At 46.3% G+C, this 18,218-nt stretch overlaps 1 protein-coding gene across 11 annotated transcripts in view; it reads right to left on the minus strand.

The window, feature by feature from the left end:
• The window catches only part of NRXN3 (neurexin 3), a 1,787,606-nt gene that overhangs the window by 1,683,345 nt on the left and 86,043 nt on the right, over positions 1-18,218 (minus strand). The gene's annotated exons all lie outside the window — the stretch shown is intronic.

The following is an 18,218-nucleotide window of genomic DNA, read 5'->3' on the forward strand; positions in this document are numbered from 1 at the left end:
TGTTTCCCAGAGCCACGTTTCACTGACACTTGCATTAACCACCTGGGGATACTTACTAACAGCAACGTTCCTGGACCCCACCCACGTCCGAATGAGTTAGAATCTCGGGGAGGAGTTGGGGAAGGACCTGAATTTTGAATAAGTTGCACTAGTGATTCTCATGCTCACTAGGACTTGCGAGCTACCCCTTTAGAGTGACACATAAATCAAATTTTGGTAAATTAAACTGTATGATAAATGCACTAAGAGGAACTGGATATTTAATGGAACCCTACAGTGGATCTATGTACTTATCGGGTTTTATTAAGCTACATATGTAGTTGCAGTCTTGTGATTAAAATAAATGTACATATTCTTCAACTTATAAAAAATCTGAACTAGAAATATTAGGCCAGGAATGTAAATCTGGGATCCTGATGTGTTGTAGGCAACAAAGCAAAACAGACAGAATCAAGTGTAAGAAGAAATAGCACAAGACAGGGGAGAAAACTGTAACCATAATGTGGTTTGAGTTTTATTTTGCTTTTTGAGAAGGGGATTTTAATCCACTTTCATGAGCTTTTACATTAGTATCTCCTCTTATACAAATCTACCCCCGAGGATTGCAGAATTAAGAACTGGAAAGCAGGAATTCCAGAGGGTCTAGGTCTATTATGAAATTCTGTTTCTCCCCTTCCTTCCACTCCCAAACACTCCTACTTGCTGGAAAAAGGCCTCAAGTCCCCACCAAAAGTGAATGGAAGAAATGACAATCAAACGAGTCCAGTACCTACTGTAGGTAAACACTGCATAAGGCACTGAGACGCAAACAAGTGTGGTACAAAGTCGCCAACCTCTAAGAGTTTAGAGTCTGATTGGGAAGGTGTGTGCACGCGTGTTTACATTTACACACACATACAAAGTCATACATAGACATACATAGACATAGGGTACCTGACAGTGAAGGATAGGGGCTAAGATCAAGGGCCTCAGATTTGAATCCCACCTTCGTTATTTTCTAGTTTGTGACACCAGGGAAGTTGCTACACGTCTCTGTTCCTTGACTTCCCATCTGGAAAATTGGGATAATTATCATGCCAGATTCAAAGTTTGTTTTGAGGATTAAATAAATGAATGTATGTAAAGCAGGGCCTGTACATGCTAAGGGCTACATAAGAGTTACTGCTGTTATTTTTAGACTGTAAAAATATACTGATGTGTGAGACAACGTGAAGCCTAGTGTCTGACACACAGGAGGTGCTCAGTGTGTATTTTGTGAGTGAATGAGGAACAATTGATGGGTAATTGTTAAGTGTCAAACAACTGATTCAGACAATAAGATCCGTAAGGATTGTGAGGAGGGCCCTGGGTGTACAGCAAGAGTTTCTGGAGGAAAGTGGGATTTAAAATCCATCTTGGAAGACAGTTTAGGATTGAGAGCAATGAAGGACATTCCTGGTAACACCACTAGCTCCCAAGACCACTAACTGCTTTTGTAAGGATTCTCCTGTTGCCTTTCTGGAATACCTAGGACACTGCCAGGCACATGGTAGGTATGTAACAGATGGTGTAAAAATGACAATTAGATCAGATCAGATCAGTCGCTCAGTCGTGTCCGACTCTTTGCAACCCCATGAATCGCAGCACACCAGGCCTCCCTGTCCATCACCAACTCCCGGAGTTCACTCAGACTCATGTCCATCCAGTCAGTGATGCCATCCAGCCATCTCATCCTCTGTCATCCCCTTCTCCTCCTGCCCCCAATCCCTCCCAGCATCAGAGTCTTTTCCAATGAGTCAACTCTTCGCATGAGGTGGCCAAAGTACTGGAGTTTCAGCTTTAGCATCATTCCTTCCAAAGAACACCCAGGGCTGATCTTTAGAATGGACTGGTTGGATCTCCTTGCAGTCCAAGGGACTCTCAAGAGTCTTCTCCAACACCACAGTTCAAAAGCATCAATTCTTCGGCGCTCAGCCTTCTTCACAGTCCAACTCTCACATCCATACATGACCACAGGAAAAACCATAGCCTTGACTAGATGAACCTTTGTTGGCAAAGTAATGTCTCTGCTTTTCAATATGCTATCTAGGTTGGTCATAACTTTCCTTCCAAGGAGTAAGCGTCTTTTAATTTCATGGCTGCAGTCACCATCTGCAGTGATTTTCGAGCCCCAAAAAATAAAGTCTGACACTGTTTCCACTGTTTCCTCATCTATTTCCCATGAAGTGATGGGACCAGATGCCATGATCTTCATTTTCTGACTGTTGAGCTTTAAGCCAACTTTTTCACTCTCCTCTTTCACTTTCATCAAGGGGCTTTTGAGTTCCTCTTCACTTTCTGCCATAAGGGTGGTGTCATCTGCATATCTGAGGTTACTGATATTTCTCCCGGCAATCTTGATTTCAGCTTGTGCTTCTTCCAGTCCAGCATTTCTCATGATGTACTCTGCATAGAAGTTAAATAAACAAGGTGACAATATACAGCCTTGACGTACTCCTTTTCCTATTTGGAACCAGTCTGTTGTTCCACGTCCAGTTCTAACTGTTGCTTCCTGACCTGCATACAGATTTCTCAAGAGGCAGGTCAGGTGGTCTGGTATTCCCATCTCTTTCAGAATTTTCCACAGTTGATTGTGATCCACACAGTCAAAGGCTTTGGCATAGTCAATAAAGCAGAAATAGATGCTTTTCTGGAACTCTCTTGCTTTTTCCATGATCCAGCAGATGTTGGCAATTTGATCTCTGGTTCCTCTGCCATTTCTAAAACCAGCTTGAACATCAGGAAGTTCACGGTTCACATATTGCTTGGAGAATTTTGAGCATTACTTTACTAGCGTGTGAGATGAGTGCAATTGTGCGGTAGTTTGAGCATTCTTTGGCATTGCCTTTCTTTGGGATTGGAATGAAAACTGACCTTTTCCAGTCCTGTGGCCACTGCTGAGTTTTCCAAATTTCCTGGCATATTGAGTGCGGCACTTTCACAGCATCATCTTTCAGGATTTGGAATAGCTCAACTGGAATTCTATCACCTCCACTAGCTTTGTTCGTAGTGATGCTTTCTAAGGCCCACTTGACTTCACATTCCAGGATGTCTGGCTCCAGGTCAGTGATCCTTTGGTATCTCTGATTTTCTTGAAGAGATCTCTAGTCTTTCCCATTCTGTTGTTTTCCTCTATTTCTTTGCATTGATTGCTGAAGAAGGCTTTCTTAACTCTTCTTGCTATTCTTTGGAACTCTGCATTCAGATGTTTATATCTTTTCTTTTCTCCTTTGCTTTTTGCTTCTTTTCTTTTCACAGGCATTTGTAAGGCCTCCCCAGACAGCCATTTTGGTTTTTTGTATTTCTTTTCCATGGGGATGGTCTTGATCCCTGTCTCCTGTACAATGTCACGAACCTCATTCCATAGTTCATCAGGCACTCTATCTATCAGATCTAGGCCCTTAAATCTATTTCTCACTTCCACTGTTTGGGTGTTAAAACTAACACCCAAAAAAGATGTCCTTTTCATTATAGGGGACTGGAATGCAAAAGTAGGAAGTCAAGAAACACCTGGAGTAATAGGCAAATTTGGCTTTGGAATACAGAATGAAGCAGGGCAAAGACTAATAGAGTTTTGCCAAGAAAATGCACTGGTCATAACAAACACCCTTTTCCAACAACACAAGAGAAGACTCGATACATGGACATCACCAGATGGTCAACACTGAAATCAGACTGATTATATTCTTTGCAGCCAAAGACGGAGAAGCTCTATACAGTCAGCAAAAACAAGACCGGGAGCTGACTGTGGCTCAGACCATGAACTCCTTATTGTCAAATTCAGACTTAAATTGAAGAAAGTAGGGAAAACCACTAGACCATTCAGGTATGACCTAAATCAAAAATAACAATGAACACACACAAATGGTTCACAGAAGGAAGAAGTGAAAGGTGATCTTAAGGACCATTGTATGAAGGCCTGGAGTTTCCAGGCTAAGAAGAAAGGACTTGATCTTGCAGCTGATGGGAGACACCGACGGCTCACGGGCAGGAGAATGCCCTTGGGAAAATGACGTTGGGGAAGATCGTGTTGGCAATGGTGTGGACAGGATGGATTAGAGGGGAAAGAGAGAGAGGCACAGAGACCTGTCATAGGCAGAGGGCCGAAATTAGTATTGAGGCAGCAGGAAGGAAAAGGCGAAAAGGATTCAACAGGCTTTGGGTGACCGATGAGATGCTTCAGGGGACGAATGGATGGCAGACTGAGTGAGGCGCAGTCAGAGACAGGAAGGTGGGATGGAGTTGGGAGATGGATCTGGAATGAGGGTGATAATGAATTCTGTTTTAGGCATGATAAGCTGGAGAAACAGAAGAATCACTGAAGCAAAAAGTCTAAGGTGCATTTAACATTACAGGAATAATTCTGCAAGAGAGTCAGGACAAATGTAAAAGTGTATCATCTCCCCTTCTTGAAAGAGAAGAGTCTGTGCCCATATAAGTGAATGAAGCCTCAAATAAAAAGGGGCCAGAGCCCTGAGTCTTAATCTGGGAGGGATGGGGATTATTAAAGTACCCCAGAGTTTCTTTTTTTTCATGCATATTCCAACATTAAAGTAAAATTTTACATTCAAAACGAAAAAGGAACTATATGGCTTTCCAATATAGATACAGAAAAATAATGCTCAAAAAAAAAAAAAAAAAAGCCTTCACTGAGGATATAATTAACAAGGAAGGAAAAGCAATCTATGCTAGCTGTGTGATATGTGTGTGGCTGATGAGAAAAAGAGGAGGGGGGCTTCTTGTTAATCTCAGAGACAGAAGGTCAGCAGCAGCCCCTCAGACCACACATCAGGCCCTGGCACTAGCACCTAGCTGGACTTGGAGCTCAGCATTTAATCTGAGCCTGATATTCAAGGGATGCTGAAAGACAAGACATGGGTTGGAACGGGGGGCTCAGGGAAGCAAAGGAAAACCCACCACGTTTGTCCAAAACAATCCCACCATGGGTTGTGGATTTCAAAAGACCTTCAGTAAAGCTTCGAAAGCCAATTCCATAAAATCTCATCTAAGGAGGGCAAGGAATAGGGACTGGCCTAGGACGAGCCTTTGATCATCAGAATATGGAGAATTTTCTACACAGAGTTCTTATGGAACTACAATGCCTTTAAAAAAAATTATTATAAAAATTAGAAAGCAACTGAAATGTCTCCTAGCTAGATGTCACACTCTGTCAAAGTGCTACCTAGTTGGGTTCAGGGACCATTCTGGATCCCATGAAGATGTCTGATATTTTTCATTCTTTCTTTCACTCTTTCTCCCTGGAGGAGGACATGGCAATTTCTAGTGCTGTCTACCTCACTTTCTGTGCCTATCTATCTGTGGTTCATGGGCTTCCCAGGTGGCGCTAGTGGTAAAGAACTCGCCTGCCAATGCAGAAGACATGGGTTCGATCCCTGGGTCAGGAAGATCCCCTGGAGGAGGGCACGGCAACCCACTCCAGTATTCTTGCCTGGAGAAGCCCATGGACAGAGGAGTCCCATGGATCATGGTCCACAGGGTCAAGAACAAGAAGAGAAAAAGACTGCCAATAGGTAAGACATACGAAGTAGAAAGTACCTTAGAACAGGCTGCAAATCCTATGTAGATTATATGCAAAATACACATATGGCCCTCTAAACTATGTTACACCTTTTGGGAAAATCCCTGTGGAGGTAGTTGCAGCTGGAGAGAATGGAATGGCTACAAAAGCAGTCATCTGTAAGCGGCTGTGGCCATTATGAAGCCTGTCATGAAAATGACTAATATAGAGAATAGAGACCATTTACTGGAACAGGCGAAGAAGATGCACTGTTCAGGAGGCAGGCCAGAAGTGGAAGGCCTCCATCACTGAAGCTAATACTGTTTCCCCCTTAAACCTGTAATAACCCACTCCCCTCTGATGGTTTTTAATCCTTCTTCCTTCCTTCATTCTGGCTGAGTAATTGGAGAAAGTATTTCAGGGGAGGGAGGAAGTCATTCATGGGGGAGGAGAAAAGATGCGGGAAGGAAAAAAAGCAAGTTATCTCTGCCAAGACTTCTCTCTCATTCACTTGCAGGATAACTTTTCTCCCCCTGTAAAATCCACACATATCATCTCTTTTTCCATACTGAAGTGGAGAAATGAAATGTCACTAATTGCTGTAAGTGCCAAGTGCCAATGTTGAATTTTTATGAAGCGACAAGGACTTTTAAAAAGAGTAATTACATAAAATCAGAAGGTAATGGAAACATCCACCCCAATATTTCCGGAGGAGCTAAGGAGATGGTGAAGGTAGCAAGGGGTGGGGCTTGACAAAAAGAGAAGCCCTCAGTGACCCTGTGTCTGCGGAGTGACCGTGAATTTGGAAAAGAGGGAAGGGGATAGAAAAAAATACGCATTGTAGCATGTTAAGCACTTAAAAGAGAGGAAATTCAGTTAGCTTGGTAAAAGGACAGAACTGTAACAGTGGCTAGTATTTGTTGACTGTTTAACATATACCAGACATGCTAAGTGTCACGTAACATTAAATACATCTCTGTGGGAAAGGCATTGTTGTAATGTAGATTTTACAGGTAAGGAAGCTAAGACCTAGAGCCAAAATCCCACTACTTAGGAAGCGGTGAAATGCAGATGCTAAACCAGCAGATGGATTCTCCAGGCTGCATGATAACTGTGATAACTACTAGCTACCCTGTCTTAATTCAGTGCTGGTGGAGAAGCAAGAAGACACATCTTGAACAATTCAGGACCAGAAAATAGTGCCTGGACATGAATTCAACTTCATTTATGATCCTGGTACAGCATGACTGAAGAAGCCCCCAGGGCAACTGTTTTAAATAACTGGTCACCGTCTCCCTCTCCTCCATCTCCATCCCCAGCTTCTACTAAAATATGAAGCTCTTCCCTTCCTGGGTCCTTTCTGGGGGTTACTAGGCCATTAAGAGATGTTTATTCCTTGGAAGGAAAGTTATGACCAACCTAGATAGCATATTCAAAAGCAGAGACATTACTTTGCCAACAAAGGTCCGTCTAGTCAAGGCTATGGTTTTTCCTGTGGTCATGTATGGATGTGAGAGTTGGACTGTGAAGAAAGCTGAGCGCCGAAGAATGGATGCTTTTGAACTGTGGTGTTGGAGAAGACTCTTGAGAGTCCCTTGGACTGCTAGGAGATCCAACCAGTCCATTCTGAAGGAGATCAGCCCTGGGTGTTCTTTGGAAGGAATGATGCTGAAGCTGAAACTCCAGTACTTTGGCCACCTGATGTGAAGAGTTGACTCATTGGAAAAGACTCTGATGCTGGGAGGGACTGGGGGCAGGAGGAGAAGGGGACGACAGAGGATGAGATGGCTGGATGGCATCACTGACTGGATGGACATGAGTCTGAGTGAACTCCGGGAGTTGGTGATGGACAGGGAGGCCTGGCATGCTGCGATTCATGGGGTCGCAAAGAGTCAGACACGACTGAGCGACTGAACTGAACTGAACTGAAGCCACTTCCCTCATTAAAATTCAACTCTGAACACAAACTGCACTCAGGCCCCTGTCATTGCACTGCCTTGTTCCTGAGGCCATCAGGAAGCCAAGCTTAAGATCTTTCTTCAGAGACAGGAATGGCACAAGGACGTGTGAGAAGGAAGGATGAAGACACGCAGCCACAGGCTGAGGATGTCTACTGCCCCGGGGCAAGAGGGAGAAGCTTAAAAGGAAGGAGGCGGGGCCTGAAGGAAAACTCCACCCACCTCCACAGCTGTGTCTCAGACCATCCCTTCCCCAGGCAATTCCCTGACCGGCATCATGACCTTCATCATGGACTTCAGTTTCCTTGTCCTACCTGGGGTTCTCCGGTGGCTTACAGAGGAGCCTTGACCTGCTTAGCATTTTGACAAATGACTTGGCTGAGAACATCCATGACATGCTGTCTGGATGTTGTAATGAACCAGAGCAGAAAGAAATATCTAACCCGTTAGCCTTGAGAATCAGGGTCCAAAAGATGTGAGTGGACAAAAGCAAAATTTAATTTTAAGAGGGTAAATAGAAAGTGTGGCCCTTAAGCACAACCTCCCACACTCCCCACAAACCCTCAAAAAAATCACAAGTAAAAAGAAGGCACCAGTTCCACTTCTTCTCAGCACTGACTACCAAAGTTAGGGTCTGGGTTCAGAGAACATTGCCATATATTAGGAGGGGCATTAAGGAGGTGGGAAGGTCCATGGGAGAAGAATCGGATGGTGGGAGTTCCAAAAGCACGTCACATGCAGAATGGCTGAAGGAACAGCTGTGTACAGCCCAAACATGAGAGCTAGATAAGGACATGAGTGCTGCCTTCAAACATTTTTAAAGTTGCACATGCAAGTTAAAAGAGCAAGTACATTCAGCAAGATGAGGGTGGAATGACAGGGGACGCGTCACTTGCCAGAATGCCATAGAAGAGAGTCACAGTGAGGTTTTAGAAGATAACTAACAACTATTCCAACTCCAAGACATAGAGTTTCTATGAACCAAGCTGACCTCTGAAGAGGCCAAGCAACTCCTTACTGAGATGAACCATATGAACCTGCTGATATGTGACTGGTTTTGACCTACAAAAATGACAATTTTCAATGGTCCAAACTGATATCCAGAGAACACCACCCCTAATCAAAAAGGTAGTCATGAAACAAGGCTTTGCCGAATCACCCAACAGCAGTCGTGAACTGACACTGACACTTGGGAAGTTCAACCGTTTGCATTCACGATGTTGGCTTTTCCACAAGCCCTGCACAATACTAGGGACAGAGTGAATAGTTGGGCTGATGATCGTGATGGCGTCCAGAGGAACACCTGTTGCTAGTTCTCTAGGGCAAGCGCTTCTGGGTTGGTCCCTCCATGATGCCACCACACTCCATCCTCGGCACTAAGCCCTGTGCAGGATGTTACTGTATTAGCTCACTCAGTATTTGCCTCTAGACCAACTCTGTTCTTACAGCATGGTGCCTGGACTGAACAGGAAATATTTCTTCGGAGGCATCCATGAGTCACCCATGGCATCTATATGGCATAGCCACAGGGAAGAAGAAAGAATGTCTGCAGCCACCTTCTCAATCTGGCCTACCTGGGAGGGTGGGGGGGCAGGGTGATGGAGGTGGGGTGGGGTTTCTTTTTCATGAATATCATGAAAGAAAGAGAGAGAAAGTCAAGCATGTCACTCCAAGGGTTAAAAGTGAAGTCGCTCAGTCATGTCTGACTCTTTGCCACCCCAAGGACCGTATCTTACCAGGCTCGTCCATCCATGGGATTTTCCAGACGAGAGTATTGGAGTGGGTTGCCATTGCCTTCTCCAGGGGATCTTCCCAACCCAGGGATAGAACCTGGGTCTCCTGCATGGCAGGCAGATGCTTTACCATCTAAGCCACCAAGGAAGCCCCTAAGGGGTAAAGAATCAGCAATTATGGCTTCTAGAAAAGACTCTTCCCAAAGAAGAGAAAGTCCTTGCTCTCCAAATGTTATGAACTTCTCTAAAATAGCTCTTTATTCAAGAGTGACATGAAGCTGGAAAGGACTTCGGATATGTTACATGAAATAATTGTGTCCAACTAGGCCATGGTGTGCTGGATTTTAAAAATCCAGGGATGAATTTGACAAAATCAAAGCATGGCCCCACGTCAAATACACCAATTGCACACATACAAAAGGGAAAGAAATGGCTTAGCAGCAGTACACGTGAAATAGTAGAAGTTCTCAGTGATGTTAAGTTCAATTTAATACTGTAGTCATTATATAAAAGTAAGGTCATTAATAGATGTAGGAAGTCTAGAAAAAAGGAGCAGTGTAACATGAACCGGTTGCAACGTGTCCATGAACCTGTATGTGGTGTGGGCAAGGATGCAAAGAAAACTGTCATTTTTCAGAGAACAATGACCTGGATGAAAGAACTTAAAACCCTTGTATGAGAATGCCCAAAGAAACTAGAGATGTTTTGGCCTTTAGAAAAGAAAATCCTTAAAGACAAAAGCCCTGTCTTCAAACACTGGGAGTGTAATTAGATCTATTCTGTGCGTCTCCAAGGGCTGGAAGCAATACAGGTGGTGAAAGCTATAGTGACTCAGAATAAAGAAGAGCTTGTGAACATTCAGTGCTGCTAAAACGGAATGGCTAAAGGAGCAACGAGTTCCTCATCATTGCAGGGGTTCAGGTCTGAATAAGCTCATATGGAAGAGATTCAAAACTTAGGTGCACAGAGAGCTCAGCAACTTTGGGTCCTTTCCATGTCTGAAATGCTGATTCTAATAACAAAGCTTATGAGCACATACAGGATGCCAGGTAGTGGGGTGCAGGCATACTCTGTTCTCAAGAGTATGGCTCTCCCTGTCCTTCTAGCCCACAGTGGCCAGTGTGGACACATGGGGGACAATAAACAGCTGGCTATTGAATAGGATATTATGAGGCAGGCTCCACTAGCTCTGTGATCTAAGGTGCCATGGGAACTCAGGCGAAGTGGGGATCATTCATCCCATCCTCCCTTCCATCATGGGAGGTATACAATAGTGGTTAATACTGCTGCTTTCAAGTCCCTTCACTTTCCTTGAAAACATGGTTTTCAAACTTTGGTCCTATCAGATTACCTAGGAGCAACGTCTTACTTCAGTTAGACTGGATCGCATTCATTAGCTTTCCAGGTGACTTTAACTGTTTTATTATTTATTTGGCTACACAGGGTCTTCGTTGCAGCAGGCAAACTCTTAGCTGCAGGGATCTAGTTCCCTGACGAAAGATGGAACCAGGGCACTCCACACTGGGAGTGCGGAGTCTTAGCCAATGGACCACCAGGAAGTCCCCGGGTAATTTTCATGTTTACCATTGCTCTAAATAATCCAAAATCTGAATGCAAATCCCAGCCCTGTCTCTTGCTAACTGGGATATTAAGCAAGTTAACTATTCTGTGCCTTTTCCTGTAAAATATCTGCATGTCACATGTAAAGTATCTTAGGATCACTGTGACAGTCACACGCAACCACACACAAAGAGCACTTCTGAGAGCTCATGGCACACAGGAAGGGCTGGGAAGCTTGTAGCCACTGCTGTTATTCAGGAGACTGGCATATCTAGGCCCTGTCTCCTCCACACCCCCACCCTCCCGTCTCTTGCCAACAGCACTTCTCCAGGAAGCCGGCAGCTCTAGGAGACCACCTGCCCAGGCATCCTCAGCTGCCTGCCTCCATGGTCACGGTCGGCTAAGTGACCCCACAAGGGCACCCACTGTCCTCAACACTCAGCTGCTAGTTCCTGAGGCCCAGCCCCACACACTGACTAGCTTAGCCCCAGTCCTTTCTAGACTTCTCGAGGCAGGTTGTCAGAATGAGAGGGTCTCCGAGGCTGCCATAAATAGGCTGGTGACTCAGCTGAGTTACATGGATGTTCTGGGGCCTCCGTTTTCTCTCCTACACAAGGAAGAACTGGTCCAGAATAGTTTCTCTTTGGTCTCACCAATGGCATTTTGAGCAGCACAGTCTTCAAGTGAGACTCTCCCATATATTGCAGCACATTTAGCGTTGATTGGTCCTTCCTCCTAAATGCCACCAATGGTTCCTTATCACTGGCACAGCAAATATCCATACCACACCCATGGCAGGGACAGTACTAACCCACTGAGACTATAGGATCGCTTCCAGGCCTTTTCCAGCTCTGACCTTGCCCTCCAGAACAGAGAAACAAAATGGACCACAGCCAGCATGCTGGTGAGTCGGACTTGCCACGACAGTAAAGGAGGCAACTTTAAAAGGCTCTACAAAGAGGCACCAGGGCCAAGTGATCTGCTTCTTCGAGTTAGCCAAAGCTGGAGGCACGCTGGGACGCGGCTCCTTACTCACACTTACTCATCAAGAACGGCCACGGGAGCCAAGGGGGTCTTCCCGGGCCCCAGCCGGGCAATTGGCTGGGAGCTGAGCGCTGTTAGCCCAGCCAAGGGCCCCTTTCCAATCCAATTACGCACAGCAGTGCTGGATTTCCTACAGCCTGCAGCCTCCACTGAGCTGAGCCCAAGAGATGGGCACTGAATGAACACAGAAGGCTGAGTTACCTTCTGTCTCGGGTAAGCCCCAATAAAAAGCAGCCTGTCTTTCAAAGGAACGTGGGGTAAAGTGAAAAGCTGATTCTGGAGCACTTTCACTGAACAAGCATTTACTCCATGCCTATGATGTACTGGCATTGTTCCAGGCCAAGACCATACAGTAGGGGAGTGTACCTTCGTGGAGCAGATGCTCTAGATGGAACTCCGTATGAGACATCCCCAGGGCCAGACACATCAACGTTTGCATCCTGCTCCACCACTTTTTACTGGGTGGGGCTGATGAGTTAGCATTCCTGAGAGTTTGTTCTTGAGTGAAGTGGGTCTAATAACAGGATCTTGGACACGTCAAAAGAATTAACTGGTAGACATGAAAACTTAGTACTTTAGTGCCCTGCTCAAAATACAAGCTCAATAAATGTCAGATGTTTTTCCTAATAAGTAAGAGAGAAAAGCAAATGGGACTGTTGCCCAAAGGAACAGGAAAGAAAAGACAAAAAATATACCGGGCAGCACTGGAGTTGGGAACCACCAGTCTCTGGCAATGGAAGATATGACATTTTCCTGAGTCCTTCTTCCCAAGGGGGCTTAGTTACTGGCCTAATCACAGATCCTCAGAATGGAAGAAGCCTGAGAGGGCATTTGATTTAAATAAACCTGATACCCAGAGAGGCTTATGATTTACCTAAGGCCACACAACTCCTGGGGAAAGTGAGAGGCAAAGAGAGTCAGAAGGACAAAGCAGAGATCCCAGACTGCATTTAAATCCTGATGCCTGCCATACTTGCTTCTGGCCTGGGGCAAAGGATATAATGTTTTAAAGACCAATATTTATCATCTGTGAAGTGGTGGAGGCCTGGCACGTGAGGGGCCCTCTCTACATATCAGTCCACTTTCTACCCTCTTACTGGGATGTCTTGGCCTCACTTGAAAGCGGTGCTTGCCAGGATCCAAGCTGGCGGGACCTCTTTAGGGACCTCTTTACTGAAAGCATAAAGAACAGGATGGATGCGAGAAAGTGTGAGATGAGAAGACAGCAGTTTAGAGGGGTCTACAGCAGAGGAGAAGGGGGTGGCCGAGGATGAGATGGTTAGATAGCATCACTGACTCAGTGGACATGAGTTTGAGCAAACTCTGGAGATAGTGAAGGACAGGAAAGCCTGGCGTGCTACAGTTCATGGGGTCACAAAGAGTCAGACACGACTGAGTGACTGAACACCACCACAGCTGAGGAAGCATGCCTCTGAACAGTGAGGGGCAGCAAGACACAGGCAAAAGAATGTTTTATTTTGCTTTTAAACTTCTCTAAGTATTTTCAGTTGTAAAATGGAAACACATGTGGAAAGAACCAAATGCGATAACTTACAATAGTAGCTAATTAATACATTGCTTACTCTGTGCCAGGCACTGCTCTAAAGACTTGACTTGCTTGAGCTTATTTAATCTTCACAATAGTCCCATGAGATAGGTATTTGTTGTCCCCATTTTACAGATGAGGAATGTAGGGTCCACAAACGAAAAGTTACCTGAACAGGCCATGCTGTGCTGGGATAGAGACAGGGTGTCAACCTGCCTCTGGCTCCAAGCCTATGCCCTAAGCCAGAGGTGACAAACTTCCTCTGTAAAGGGCCAGATGGTAAATCTTTTAGGTTCTGCAGCTCAGAGAGCTGTGTCTACATCATAGCAGCTCCCCTCTGCTTTTGCAAAGCAGCTACAGACAATACAGAAATGAACAAGTGGGCCTATGTTCCAAAAAACTTTGTAAACACTGACATTCGAATTTTATAAAAGTTTTGCATCACTAATTCTTCTTCTTCTGATTGCTTCCAACTATTTAAAAAGTGAAAAATCACCCTCAACTCAAAGGCCATATGAAAGCAGGGAGCTATCTTGCCTCACATACATGAGAAGGGCCCAAACAGTGACCTGTGCAGACCACGTGGTGGATCAGCGTCCATTCTCTTTTCTTTCCCTAACCTTCTTCTTCTTAGCTCCTATCAACCCAGAAAGTGGATATTTTGCTCTGTCCCCAGCAGATGAAACCAGGAATAGGGCTTTAGCAAAAAGAGTACTGCACTCTCCTTAATAAATACGGCCCTGTTGGTCCCAAGGAGACTGGGGATTTTAGGTCAGTGTCTCTCCAGCGCTAACAGGCAGACCCCAGGGACCTTGGTCAAACGCAGAGGTCTAGGGAGAGGCCTGAGATCCTGCCTTTCTAATGGGCTCCTGGGTGAGGCTAATGCTACTGGGTCTGTGGGTCAGGTCTCCTCTAGGAGCAGCCAGCTTTGACAGCAAACCCTCTGTGTCCATAAACACAAGTCAGCTGTGTCAGGCACTGTCTTCTGTGAACAGCGCCCCTCAGGCCAGATGAGGGACTCCCTGGAGACATAGCAGGGTTCAGGACAAGTCAGCAGATTCCCTCTCCGAGGGCAGCAGTGAGATGACTTAAATGGGAGGAGGAAGACAAGGAGGGGCAGAGATCCAGAGCATGCACAGGGAGGCCTGAGCACAAGCCGTCAGCTGCTTCCGGCCATAGCTGACCACGGTCCCCCCAGCCCCAGGCAGACAGGTGCCCCTCCTCCCGCACCTGCCAGGGTTCTGATGGACCGAGGCAAGAGGCCTATTTCCCTCATCAGGCCTCTGAATAACTAGGGCACTTCCACAAGGTCACCGTCATTCATTTAAATTCCAGCTCTAATCAGCAGGCTGAGCTGGAGAAATTATCCCTTCGGAGCAGAGATGCTGTCAGTGAAGCACTATAAACAGCGGCCCCCCCGCCAGAGCCCCCCGCCTGCCCCAGGGAGGGAGAGGACCCGAGGGGGTCTCCCATCCACAGGCCCCAGCCCTGCTTCCTGCCTCCGAGGTCCTCCGTCCACCCCGTCTTCTTCCTCGCCTCCAAAGCACTTCCTCTCCCCTTGGCAGAGAGTTCTGGAACACACAGGAAGGGGGGAGAGGACTGAGAGTTTGGCAGAGCTGGGAGGGCAGCTCAAAAACAAACCCTATCGGCCAGGAGCATGGGATCAGCATCTGATAGGAATCCCTTCAGGGCCCCAGATGGGGTACGTGGCCTCGGAGATGTCCCCTTCCCCTCCCTGGGCCTGCGTCTCCTCCTCTGAAAAGTGAGAGTTGCAGTCCTTAGACAGGATGCCCTTGGAGCTCCAACGTGTCTCGAGACCCTGCAGACCCACAATGCCCCTGGTGCTTGTGGCCATACTTTCTGCTCGAGAAATATTTCCAAGGCCCTCCTATGGTGCCATGCTCCACCGAGCAGAGTTGGGAATGCAAAAACGCCCAAGATGCACACAGCTCTGCCTTGAAAATACCAGAGTTTTTAAAGAAGAAGGCGCAGGCTTTGGAGACAGACAGATCTGAGATCCTGGTTGGTCCCGGCAACTGGCGACTGTGACCAGTTACTGGACCTCTCTGCGTCTCCTTGTCCTCTTCTGGAGTGTGGATCCCGACCCAGAGGGGCTGATGTGAAGAGTCAACCAGAGAATGCATGGCAGGCATCAGAGCTGCGGGTCCCTCCCCTCCTTCCGGTCAGCGCACCACAAGCACCTCTTGCCACTTCGTTATCTTGAACCTCCCTCCCAAGGACTAGGAGGAGGGGCTGTGCATTTTCCCATATGGAAGTCCATCTGAATACCGCCTGCCTCTTTCTCCTACCAGGACACTATCGCTGAGTCCCCAGCCCATCTCCCAGACCTTAGGAGAAGTGCCAGGCCCCTTCTCCAGCTGTATTTTACAGGAGGGTTACTTCTAACCAATCTCCTCATCATGTAGAATTAATCAATTAATCAATCGTCCCTTTACAGTCTTCCAGCGGCCCCTGGATAAATAGTTACATTAGGTCATAAAATCCCCAATTTGTCTTCCTGAGGGGAAGGGGGAAAAAAAAAAAAAGAAACTCAGAGAACCACTAAAGGCCTCTCGTTTGAGAGCCGCAGCCCCACTGGCTCCAGATTGCTAGGCCGGGAGCGCCGAGAGGCGGGAGGTGGCCCGCTGACCTCAGCCAGGGCTGGGCAGTGCAGGTTGCCTCCTGCCACCTCAAGGGCCGCAGGGAAGTTTCTGGACCGGCGATTTGCTTCAGGCTCAGAAACCACACATACACACACACAAGGCCAAAGGTCAGTGAGGAGACAAAATGGGCAATCCGCTCTTGATGCCTCAAGGGCAGAATGGAGAAGGGTCAGAATTAGGCTGGAATCCCCCACTTGGCCAAGGGACTCGGCTCAGGACCTCACCTCCTGGCCTCAACTCCCTCAACAGAAAAACGGGGCTCAGGCAGTGTGCCTCGGAGGGTTTTCAAGAGAGCAAGACGAGATAGTGGCCGTGAGGCTGAGATAGTGCGGTGTTGTGCTGGCGATCGCCGCTATTTCTAAGGTAGGCTCATGGGTGACCTCTGCCCCTTTGGAGAGATGGAGGGGGCACCTATGGGTCCACGGCATTTCACCCCACCAGGGCCAGTGTGGCACCTCCTGTGAGAATTAGGGAAAGGTGCCCCTGGGTCAGAGGCTGCCCTCTGGGTGCACGCGTGGCAAAACGCAGGTTGGGGTTTGGCCTCCACGCATTACCTGAGCAGGGAGCCGCTACACAGGACATAAGACACACAGGTCTAGGTGAAGACCCTGGGTCATCTCTGCCGTGAACCAGGAAGAGAAGGGGTTCAGCCAAATGGCACTCAAAAAATTTTGGTGTTGGGCTTACTCCCTCATTTGAAGTATCCTAGAAAACATCAGCTTAGCAGAGAGACAGACCTCCCTGGACCCCCCTCTTTAAATTAGCAACTTCATTTTTACCTGCTTCATTTTTTTTCCACAGCGCTTATTACCCACCACGTGATACAATAGATATGCTGATATATATATATATACATGTACATATATACTATACACACACATATTTTTAGTTGCCTGTGCTGTGCTGTGCTTAGTCGCTTCAGTCATGTCCAACTCTTTGCAACCCCATGGACTCCAGCCTGCCAGGCTCCTCTGTCCGTGGGGATTCTCCAGGCAAGAATACTGGAGTGGGTTGCCATGCCCTCCTCCAGGGGATCTTTCCAACCCAGGGATGGAACCCAGGTTTCCCTCAATGCAGGTGGATTCTTTACCATCTGACCCACCAGGGAAGCCCATGAGTACTGGAGTGGGTAGCCTATCCCTTCTCCAGGGGATCCTCTGGACCCAGGAATTGAACCGGAGTCTCTTGCATTGCAGGCAGATTCTTTACCAGCTGAGCTACCAGGGAAGCCTTTCAGTTCTTTGTCTTCCCCTATCTATAGATACTTTTACTATAGTATCTATAGTAAAAGATATATGAGGACAGGGATGAGCTTCTGTTTTGCTCACTTTTTCATCTCTAGTGCCTAGAACAGTGCCTGGTACATTGTAGGTTCTTGATAAATATTAGCTCAGTGAATGGCTGAATTAAAATATTATTATATAGAACAAATTAAATGATATCTTCCTAGAAAATTCTGTCCTGCGCTCTGGTTCAAACTCTGCTTATTTTCAAAGGTGAGTGACAGGCAGACGACAACAGAGGCAGGGAAGCCCTGTGTATTTGCTAGGGATGACAGTATTACCCTTTTATGTTGTGTAAGATGGCACGGAGACCAATGGTCAGAAACTCCACTTAAGTCTGGGTGATTCTTTTACATATTCAAAATCAATAAAGGATAAAGTCCTTTGGAAAGGGTGCTACAGATAAAGTCACATTACCTCTGAGCAAAAATAAATGATAGTCCTATTAGGAAGTACTTACGAGATCTTCAAGTGAAGAAATTCAGGGATGAGACCCCACATGTTCCAATGGAGTATGCATGGCTTTGCAGTCTGAAAGCCCCAAGTTCAAACTCCAGTCCTCTGACAAGCCCTATGATCTTGGACAAGCTGCTTAACCTATCAGGCCCTATATTTCCTTCACATTAAAATGTATTTAACAATACTCCTCCTCTATTGATGCTATGAGAATTAAATGTTAAAAAGATTAAATAAGAAAATATATGTGAAAATACCTAAGAAAGATGATACCTGCTTCTTATTTGGTAGGGTTATTCTTCTTAACCCAAAGTTCTATACCATTTAGTGTGGTGGGAAACCATCAGAAGTCACCTGATCATCTATCATCTACAGATAGATATTTATGGATATCACCTGATATCTATCATCTATCTATAAATGGTTGTTCCTCTCCTAT

This window comes from Bos grunniens, chromosome 10, assembly GCF_055505025.1.
Source record: "Bos grunniens cultivar Pamir isolate PY7600 chromosome 10, Bosgru_T2T1.0, whole genome shotgun sequence".
In the NCBI taxonomy this organism is placed as follows: domain Eukaryota; kingdom Metazoa; phylum Chordata; class Mammalia; order Artiodactyla; family Bovidae; genus Bos; species Bos grunniens.